The sequence below is a fragment of the Notothenia rossii genome (assembly GCF_949606895.1).
Source record: "Notothenia rossii genome assembly, chromosome: 6".
Taxonomy (NCBI): domain Eukaryota; kingdom Metazoa; phylum Chordata; class Actinopteri; order Perciformes; family Nototheniidae; genus Notothenia; species Notothenia rossii.
Genome location: NC_136909.1, coordinates 50,747,313 through 50,758,285, shown reverse-complemented (window position 1 = coordinate 50,758,285; position 10,973 = coordinate 50,747,313). Strand labels below are relative to the sequence as shown.

The following is a 10,973-nucleotide window of genomic DNA, read 5'->3' as shown; positions in this document are numbered from 1 at the left end:
ATTCTGGGTCGCGTATGTGATGTCACAGGCGATAATGCTCCAAGTGGTTGAGACTCGTAATTAAAGCGAAGAAGAAGATTTCATAACTGATTTATTCCCTCCAATAAATATAAGAGATTGCTCCAATAAATTCACTTTTACAAGATGCCTGTGTGCTTTGTACCATGTTGTAATCACAAAAGTGATCATACCACTTGCTCGTTCTATCGCTTCCCGTCTGATGAAAGGACCAGGAGTCGCTGGATCAGACATATCAGGTAATATCATAGGTAATATACATGTTGTGCATGGAACATAGTCAAGTTAGCTACCTAGCTAGTAGCGACGAGTATCGAGCACGTTAGTTAGCATTACATTACTAAGCCATGTCATTTTTAGTAGCCTTACCATGAAGTTATTATTTTATTACATGAAGTACACCAAAATGTTAAACAGTAAGAGAAGTCATCATGGTAAGTATTTCGTGAAACATTTGAAGAGTAGCCTACTGCGCCCTCCACCAGGTGCTAAGGAAGCAGTTCAGGGAGAGTCGAAGGAAGGCAGGCAGGCAGGCAGCTTTGCATGACATTCTTCTGGACGTGTTTCATTGTGATGATAGTGAGAGTGAGTCAATCTGTTTGTTGGAAAGACAGTAGTTGAGTGATTACTGAGAGAAAATTATTAAAAGAGATAATTATTCAGTGTTTTTACTTTAAAGTGTTGTTACTGACCTTTTTCTCTTTTATTTTCTTTACCTCACCTGTAACTGCTGAGACCCTGAGGAACATGCACACTGACCTGCTCTGGCAACCTGATTTCCACTGTACGTAATAGTATTTGGTTATGGTATATTATTTATATACATCAAAGGCACAATGCACCCCCCAGAGACACACATGTATTGAGTGTGATATTTTGCATAGGTCATGTGAAATCATCTTTACATACTAGAAAACTGTAGGAGCGGCAACTTGTTTTGAAATTGAATTTTTAATATCCGATAATAAAGTTGATCTGTTTTCTTTATTCTTCTCTCTTCCCAGCTCCATCCATCACCGTTCTCTGTTCCTGCAGGTCCTGCTTGCTAATCAATGCTTTATTTTTTTACACAATTACAAATAAAGTCAATGTATTGTATGACATGAAGTTGTGCTTCATTCTGAGTCAATAATAAATTCATTCTGCCTTCAACTGCAAAATGATTGTGGACTGCACCAACATCCATGTAGCTGCCCCCAGTAAGATGAACCAAGCAAAGCTGACACTCAACATACAGCTGTGCTCTTAAGTTTACATGAAGAATTTGTGAAATATTGGTAATTATTTGGAAAAAATGACTGACGATGCAGAAAACTTTTTTTATTTAGGAACAGTGGTCAATTGAAGCATTTATCACTACATATGTGTCACACTTAAAAGGCCAAACACACTGGCCAAATACACCTCGTTTACAACTCCCCAGTTGACAGCCATGACTCCGTCTAAATTGTACCCCCCAAGCACCCTCTTCATGGAGTGGATGAAAGTCCCGACCTCAGCACAGTACCAAAATTGCTGGCTGTCAACCTGCCCTGCCTGTGTAACTGCCACTGAGGATTTGTCCGCTGTCCTACGGTGGCTGTCTGGATGGCAGCTTGCTGGTCTCTGCTCAGTCGCATTGAGGCAAGAATTGCCTCAAGCCTCCGACCCCCATGCTCCTTCACCAGCTCCGGCACTTTGAAAATGGCCTGATGTTGAGGCTGCAGCTCTGGCTCAGGTGACAAAAGCCATGCCATGCCACGCTGCGCCCCTCAGTGCAGACCTGAACCAGTCTACTTCCTCAGTGGCGATGTCTCTGGCCAGTGGGTTGTAGGTCTCCTCTTGTTGTTGGTAGAGTTGAGACACCGGCTGGACTACTTTTGAAGTGCCAGGCTTCCTCCACTGGCACTCAACTTCTGTGGAGCTGATCTGCCACATGGCAATCCTGCAGCGTGGCTGCATTTGTACATCCCCCGTGCACAACCACAGACAGCGCTCTGCATCGCGCCATCCTCTCCCATGTAGATCTGTACAAATAAAGTAAGTACCATGTTTGTTAACATGCTATAATAGATTGAATGAGCAATACAAGGATGGTCCGGATCTGGGGGTGGGAGGGTTTATTTTTCCATAGTTTTGTCCTCTTGTCTGATTGATGTTATTGTTTGTTTTTTCTGTATTTTTTGTAATTTGTGTTGTATTAGTTGTGATTGTACATTGTATTTTTTTAAATGTGTATTACATTTTTGAAAAACATTTGATCAAAAAAAAAGGATTTGGTCAGGATCTAGACTCAGTGTGTAGTTTATGAATTAATCAATGCTCTCTACATTAGGAAAACACATACCAGTATACCAGAGGGAGTCACACACAGCTGTGCCTAGATAACCAAACAAATTGACAAGATAACCAAAATCCTTGAATCTACACACAGCAAATAAACTCAAATGACACAACGAGATGTAAAAAGGAGATCACACATATAGTCGATATAAAACTGGCCGCTTCAATCTGAAGAGCAACTAAAACAAAACACGGGAGTGTACCTTGTTCTTGTGAACACTAATGTTATCCATAGCATACACACCCGTATACAGTACACCCGTTCTAGGTTCTGATTGGCTCTCTAGGTTGGCACTCTAGCTTCTGACTGGCTGTCCAGGTTGTCAATCACAGCCGTGGGCATATTATATTAGTCGACTCGTAACATCGCTAAACTTTTTTTCTTGACGGTTTTCTCAGTCAACTAATGCTATTGATAACAGTAACATAAATTAACACAGCCCTGCACACTGCAGTCATTATATGCCGGGTCTGTGGTTCATCATCTTCTTTTTCATTCTCCTCCTTATTGACTGACATTAACGTTAAACATTGCACTTATGTTACTCACCGAAACCTTGTAAAGCCGGTCCCGCATGCTGGCTCTTACAGAACCGACTAACTCCCCTTTCGTGTATGTACAGCTCTCAACATGCCCAGACTTATAGTGATTTTCACCTCGTTTTATACTTTTATTCTCATTCTGAAAGAATGAGGTGAAATATGCCAACGTGACGGCCATCTTTGTGTTGGTGACGCGTATTGTGCGGGACCAGAGACATGTAGTTCACTGAGCGGCTTAACACAAAAAAATGTGTTACTTCACAGTTTTACGACACATTTTAATTTTTTTGACTTGCAAAATGTTCTTTTAAATTGACAAACATCATATGTGTAGTTCGTGGCACAATTCAAACGGGATCAAAAGATACGTTTTCTCTCTCCATTGAATTCAATGTATAATTTTCCGCTTCCGGGGTCCCATGAGCTCCCCCGGAGAGGGAGTGACTTCGCCTCTCTATTAAAGTTTAAATCTTCCGGACAAAATTATGAAAGTGCCAGTCAAAGGTCTTCGTTGTTATTTATTGAGCTTTAAAACAAATTAATAATAAATCTATATAATATAATAATAAAATAAATGGAGCCTCTCTTTTTCCTCCCTCTCGGATTCGGACAGCGTCAGTGTCTGTCTCATGCAGCAGCTGATCCAGTAATGAGTGACCAGGCCGACAGTAAAATAAACATATTTATAACTAGTTTAGGTAGATTGAGAGGTAATTAAAATAGCTAAGGGTGATAATCTGACTTGAAGTGTGTGTTTTGCTCCGTTCACCGATGCATCACAGCGGGAGGAGCTGCAGGTGAGCAGAGCTGCGTCTCCGTCCTGTCAGATTAGACTTCACTCGCGTTTATGTCCATATCGAGAGAAAGATAAATAATCTGAATTCAGTGTGCAGTTTACTTTGAGGTGGGGAGAAGCGGGGCTATTGCGTCATCATCAGAAAATGATCGTATAAGGCGTACACACGGAGCCGTTGGACCCTCCAGAGCGTTGCGTATGCCGTTCTATCCACCTTGGGACCCGTTATCGTTTCCGCAGTTGTTTACTGTCATATTCGGTCGTCCTCGTGTGGCCGAACGGTCTATATGACACTAAGGACTAAGGAGAGGATGGTGGAGCTGTACGCATTTATGTCATCAACATTTTAGAGTTTGCACAGGGTCAGGGGAGAGGACCCAGCCTCAGTTAATGGAGAGAGAGAGAGAGAGAGAGAGAGAGAGAGAGAGAGAGAGAGAGAGAGAGAGAGAGAGAGAGAGAGAGAGAGAGAGAGAGAGAGAGCAAAATGTACGATCTGGTTAAATCAATGTATTTAGGGAATAAGTGTGCTGTTAAAATTGGAGACAAACAAACTGAATTCTTCACCCAGAGAAGAGGTGTTCGTCAGGGTTGCAATTTAATTCCCACTTTATTTAATATATGTATAAATGAACTTGCTGTTCAGTTGGATCACTGTGCTGATCCTGGCCTCTCCCTCCTAGAGAGAGAGGTGAAGTGTCTGCTTTATGCTGATGACCTTGTTCTGCTGTCTCCTACTGAACAAGGACTACAACAACAGCTGGACATAGTAGACCAGTACTGTAAGAACTGGGCCCTGGCAGTCAATATGAAGAAAACTAATGTCATGGTTTTCCATAAACGCCCCAGATGTCAGGAGAACAAATACCGGTTTACCATAAATAATCATATCATCGAACATAGTATGAGTTACACCTACCTCGGTTTAACCATAACAGCATCAGGAAGTTTCAACATGGCAGTGAATGCACTCAAAGAAAAAGCCAGAAGAGCTCTAAATGCAATTAAGAGAACATTTTATAATGTCCAAATTCCAATTAAAATCTGGCTCAAAATCTTTGATAGTGTGATCCAGCCCATTGCGCTGTACGGTAGTGAAGTATGGGGTCCACTCAGTCACCAGAGCTATACCCGCTGGGACAAACATCCAACAGAGTCTTTACATGCAGAATTCTGCAGATACATTTTACGCGTTCAGAGAAAAACACCAACAAATGTATGTAGAGCAGAATTAGGCAGATACCCACTGATCATTAACACTCAAAAGAGAGCACTGACATTCTTTAACCACCTTAGGTCCAGCCCCCGAGACACCCTCCACTCCAAAGCCCTCCAAAGCCAAGAGCTAACCCCAGAGAAGAGTCCCCTATGTCAGCTGGTGCTGAGGCTAGCTGCCCCCTCTCAGAGCCACTCTGACCAGTCTCTCAACATAACTGCTCTCCAAACACCAATCACAGTCAAATGCATTATAACACAATGTAAAGACAACTATTTACTACCTAGGAGAAGGAGACAAGGCACACCTTGCTGCCCAATATGTATACACATGCCACAACCTGAGGGACAGTGCATGAGACACACACACACACACACACACACACACACACACACACACACACACACACACACACACACACACACACACACACACACACACACACACACACACACACACACACGTGTTGAAATGTAATTGTATCACTGTATATATATATCATCAATAATATGTAAACATTTGAAATGTATGTTAATGTTGTTAATTATTTTGTATTGTGATGCTTTGGCAACATTGTTTAATTGAACTTTCATGCCAATAAAGCCCCATTGAATTGAATAGAGAGAGAGAGAGAGAGAGAGAGAGAGAGAGAGAGAGAGAGAGAGAGAGAGAGAGAGAGAGAGAGAGAGAGAGAGAGAGAGAGAGCAAAATTGAGAATGTGTCAGGTAGAACCATAGACTGTATATATAAGGTTAGAAGTGGAACGCTGAAAACTCGGGATCACCAGAAGATAACACGTCCCTGATGTAGAGGGACAGTAGGCTACATCTTTCCTCAGTCAGTCCTCAAGTACAAACCATCAACCAAGAAGCCTTCAGCACCCTCAGGTCAGTGGGACACACACAGTCCTGCAACGCTTTGAAGCAAATTCACTTTGAAAATAGTCATTGGGAATTCCTTGTATTCTTTATTATAAATATAAATATATTTGAAAATCTTAAAATGTATTCAATCAAACCAACTGATTTCTAGAAAATATACATAAATTACAATTGTTGAACACAATCTATTTTCTAATATTGACTAAGAAACAATGGAACCACTTTACAATAAGACTACCCTTATAAAAGTTTGTAATTAATTTATTAATTAGGTTGTGAACACTTTATAAATCATTAAGACGCTTTTATAAGACATGAAATAAACAGGGCAACTGTGACCGGTTGCTTGCCAAATAGTGAGCCCACATGTATCTTTACTGCTAAACCTTATATTGGCTACTTAGCTTACTTCGTCTTCTTCATCAGTCAGTATCCTTGGTATCTGTTGTTCACTGAGTTGATTCTCGCTAAGTAGCCAATATAAGGCTTAGTCATCTTGCCAAATAGTGAGCCTGTGTTGATGTTTGAAAACTATGTTAGAAATGGTTTATAAATGGTTGTTAATGATTTAAAAAAAAAAAGTGTTTACAACCTAATTCATAACCTAGGGTGAATTGCCCTAATGTGGGACATTTTTTGTGTTTCAGACTTCGGGAATGAATTGTCATATGAAGCCAATACAATAAATCAAAATCCAGTACCATTCTGAAATCCCCAGGAAGTGTCCTAATCAAATCAAAAGAGAAAATGCAGATAGTACACTCATAAAAGAAAGGGTAGACATATCAGTACTCTTAGTGCCAAGTTGTCTCAGACAATCTGCATTTTCTAATGTGGGACAGTTCTGTGCAAAATGTGGGACACTGAAAAGTGTATGTTAAAAAGCCTCAGTCACCGGCTTAATTCATGTAATAAAAACATCTCAGGTCAATAACACTCAAAGCTAAATGTGCAATACCATGTTCAGCTATGTTACTATTTATAAAGTTATTGTTGTTACAACATAAGATGTTTTTCTTTAAATTGAAGTTAAATGCATCAATCTGGTGCACTTTGAGGGCAAAAGAGATGCATGGACACAGCTCTCAACACTCATATGAAACAGAACTGTATTTCAATAATCAAAAAAAACATTAGACTATGCTCACAAGCAATAATATTTGATCAACTCCTCTCTTTATCTTACCTGCATTCTTTCTTTTTATTTATGCATATTCGACTAATCACTCCCCTTTTAAACTGTGTTTTTAAAAAAAATGTACTGACCTATCGCACATATTGGAATGATTTCTTAACTTAGGCTATTTTTTACAATGTGTGTTGGAAAGATTTATTAAATTACTATGAATATTTGGGCTTAAATTAATTGCCATCTTTTAAACTCAGACATTTATCACTAACATTATCCCTGACTTTGTCATATCCTTTTAACAGAGATGCAGCCACCCCCAATTATTTAATATAATTTGCCATTCACCTTAAATATCTAAAATAATGCATTAGAAGACTAAAGCCCTGTAAATAAACATTGCTCTTGCACAATCCATGCCCCTTTTAGAACTGTCCCACATTAGGCAAATCATACTGTCCCACTTTGCGAAACATGTTTCCTAAAGTGGGACGATGGAACATTTGATTGAAATAAAAAATATAGAGTATATTTACACCATATTATAATATGTTCTGATGAACAAACATATCATAAACACATCATGATAAAAACTTGCAAGATTGTTTTATTTATATGAAATTTAAAACCGTAACATTACATTTGTAAAAACAATATGTGATTGACCTTTCGGTGGTCTTCACACAGGGTACTTCCTGTTTGAAGGTTTTTCCACCCTCATTTGTGATTGGACATTTGAGAAGTCATGTGGTTTTGATCGCATGACATCACAGCTTGTGTTATCCCGTAGTTTAATTGACTCTCATTTGTTTGCGGAAGACCTACACCCATTTGAGCTTAGGTGTCCCACATTATGGCGTGTCCCACATTAGGGCAACTCACCCTAATTATAAACTTTTATGAATCCTTTATAAGGGTAGTCTTATTGTAAAGTGGTACCGAAACAATTATGTACCTATGTATATTAAATTCAAACATTGATTTTGAACATTTATTTGATGCATTTAGACATGTTCTGCTCTCACAGAAAGCTCTGAACAGAGGCAGGTTCACATGTTCAGGGACACATCACACACTGAGCACATCTGTACGTTGGGAAGGAACACTGCACTGTGGACACTGTGGGTCCAGGGGTTATCCATCAGTAATATGCGGTAAGAGAAGAAGGATGTCAACGTTACCACTGAAAATCCTCCAACCTCTCCCGGATGAGGACCATGTCTTTCTTCTGATCTTGGTATGTTAAAACAAACTTAAATACATCACTTTGGGGGGTTGTATTTGGAATCCTCCCCCTGCTGTATGCCACATTTGGTTGAGTCCAAGTATCCAGCAGATCCAAGATGGCGTACTGAGCAGCGATGTGCAGAAGTTCACTTTTAACTCTAAACATTGAAGCTCGCTATCCCTCGTTCCTTTATTCGGATTGATGTCTGTTGAGAAAGAATACCGGTGAGTCCGAAACCACTGACAGGTTTCGTATTTCTGACACTGTATATCTGCGGAATGAGAAGATAGCTGTCGTAGTCTCTGCAGCTAGCTGTTATTACAGGTCCCAGTTATCCAGTGTTTACGGGAGAGGGTTTGTACTATCTTGTCGACTGGGCAACACACTACCACCACAGAGGGGATAGAAGACGACGAAGGCCCAGGTCACTGGTTGGTTCATTAAAGTAGGTTAGACTGAAAGCTGTCGATAGTTGTGCTAGCATTAGCGACAGTCTGGTGACACTGTTGCTTTGCAAAGCTAAGCTAGTTTCTAGCTCGACGAGCTGTGGAGAGGAACTTCTCCTTATTTATTTCCCGCTGCCTTTCAGTTCTTCATTTAACAACACTGTCTGCTGACACAGAGGTGTAACATATATTATGTTGTGTTGTCAATAACTGTGTTTTATTTGTTGTGGAGCACCATGTTGTCATCGGTGTAAATCTGATGTTTTGGCTTTCAGATGATCAGCAACACTGTTTACACGAGCCCTGCCTGTCGATCCGGATCATACATTCTGTAATTTAGCTCTAATCTGCACTTCACATCTCTCTGTTGATGTGTAGTGAGGAATAATTACCGGTGCAATAACAGCCTCACTCTGTTCCCCCTCAGTGCTTATCACTCTTAATGAACAGCAGTGAGTAGTGTCATGTTTGAGTGAGAAACCTCAAAACCCACTCCTGAATTTAGAACCCGCATGAGAAGGTCACATTCTGAAGTGGACTCTGTGTGCTTGGCCAGGTTCTGTCATGTTTACCTAACCTTTTATCAAGTGTCACGTGCTTGTAATGATATTTTTAATTGTTGCACTGTTTTCTAGAACGTTTGTGTTCAGTCATGATAACATCAATTTCTCTACATGGTTGCTGTTTCTTAACTTCACTGAACAGGCTGTGGATCCGGTTCATGCTGTGGTCCAACCTGGGCTGAGCCTGCCAGGAGGACAGTTTGTCTTTATCCTTCACAGCCAGCATTGAATTCAGGTCAGATGCTCCCGGCTTTAGTGAAGTGGCTTCTCTTTTATTGAAGGAAAGTTAATTTGTTGATATGAAGTCCTTCGAAGTCTTAAATCTAGGGCTGTGGTGGACAGGAGCAAAGGACTGAATCTGATGGGTACGTAGGCCTGTCACGATAATTAATTGTGTTGGACGATACATTTTTCTGGAAATTATTGCGATAAACGATAATGTTGTCGGCACCTTTTTAAGACCATTTTAGACATAATGATAATATATAATAATAATTATAGTACATCCTTTCAAAGATAACTTTTTATTGAACATTCAACATTGCAAATGAAATGTGAAATAATATTAAAATATATAAATTCATAAATAAAACAAATTAATTAAATTATAAAAAATTAATTAAATCACACACAACCGAAACAATAAATTAAATAGTCAGGCTGGAAAACAGAGCTCTCTCTCTCATATATATATATATATATATATATATATATGAGAGAGAGAGAGCTTTATAAATAAATAAATATGAGCACACATTATCTCACAAGCAAAAAAAACTCCTTAAAACAACAGTCAAGTGTACAGTCCACTGTCAAAGACCCAGATGCCTCAGCAGGCCATATCCAAATCTGTTTTTCTAAGTTTTCGAGCAAGGAACACCAACATGTTTGCATTGTCGGGCGGGGCTCTCCATCTCCAGCTGCCGTGTTTGCTCCCAGCTGGAAAAACGGAATGGGGTGGTTGTGTTTTAGGTGGTTTAAAATGCGTGGTATTGCCTGCTTTTGTCGCTACCTTTTTTAAACCAATGTGACACACCGCCCGGCTCATTCAAGTCCGTAGGTTCGCCTCGTTGATTTGGTTTGAATCCAAAATACTGCGACACCGGAGAATCGAGATGTGTAGTCAGGTTTTGTAACCAATTCCATTTCACTTTAAATTCCCCGCGAGTAAGTCACACGTTGTCTCCCGCTTGTCGCTATATTATTAATTTGGCTGCTACGCTGCTGCACGTGCACGCGGAGTGTCCTGACCTGGCTGTGTGTCAGCCCCGCCCCTCACAGCGCGCCTGGCAGCCACAGCGCTCCAGGCTAAATTGCTGGTCACATCTTTATGTAAACGGCAATTTATCGAGCTCAGAAAAGTTATCGAGTCCATTTTTATTTATCGTACGATAAGTCAATTTATCGATTATCGCGACAGGCCTATGGGTACGTTGATTTTGTTATGATGTCATATCATTCACCACTGTTTGGAGGATGACTATGGAACAAAACAGCAGACTTACAGCGACAATTGTACATTAACCTGTGACAGCTGTGTGATGAGTGAATCACTGTGTGTATTCAGTAAACCATGTCATTCGCACCTCGTCTGTACAAAAAGGACAGAAATAACAGACATTGTTCAGAACGTAGACTATACCCCTACTATTTCAGCCTTGACCCTCTGACATGGCAAGCAGATGTCTGCGTGAACCAGACATTTCTGAATGTGTCTATAAAACCGTTTTCTTTGAGCTTTTGTTCCATTCAGTTAGTTAGCGAAGTCAGACAATTTACCTGGCCATCTCCAAAAATAATGTACAATTGTATCACCATGAAAACCTTCCAAAGT

The 10,973-nt window shown here is 40.2% G+C and overlaps 1 protein-coding gene across 4 annotated transcripts in view; it reads left to right on the top strand.

Moving 5' to 3' along the window:
• Positions 1 to 8,203: 8,203 nt before the first annotated feature.
• The window catches only part of ndst2a (N-deacetylase/N-sulfotransferase (heparan glucosaminyl) 2a), an 86,193-nt gene continuing 83,423 nt past the window's right edge, over positions 8,204 to 10,973 (top strand). For 2 of the 4 annotated variants that reach the window (XM_079687218.1, XM_079687219.1), the window contains exon 1: positions 8,204 to 8,354. The gene's annotated coding sequence lies outside the window, so the exon portion shown is untranslated. Of the gene's footprint in view, positions 8,355 to 9,281; positions 9,375 to 10,973 lie in introns of all 4 variants that reach the window. The other 2 variants (XM_079687221.1, XM_079687220.1) reach the window with 2 other exon arrangements.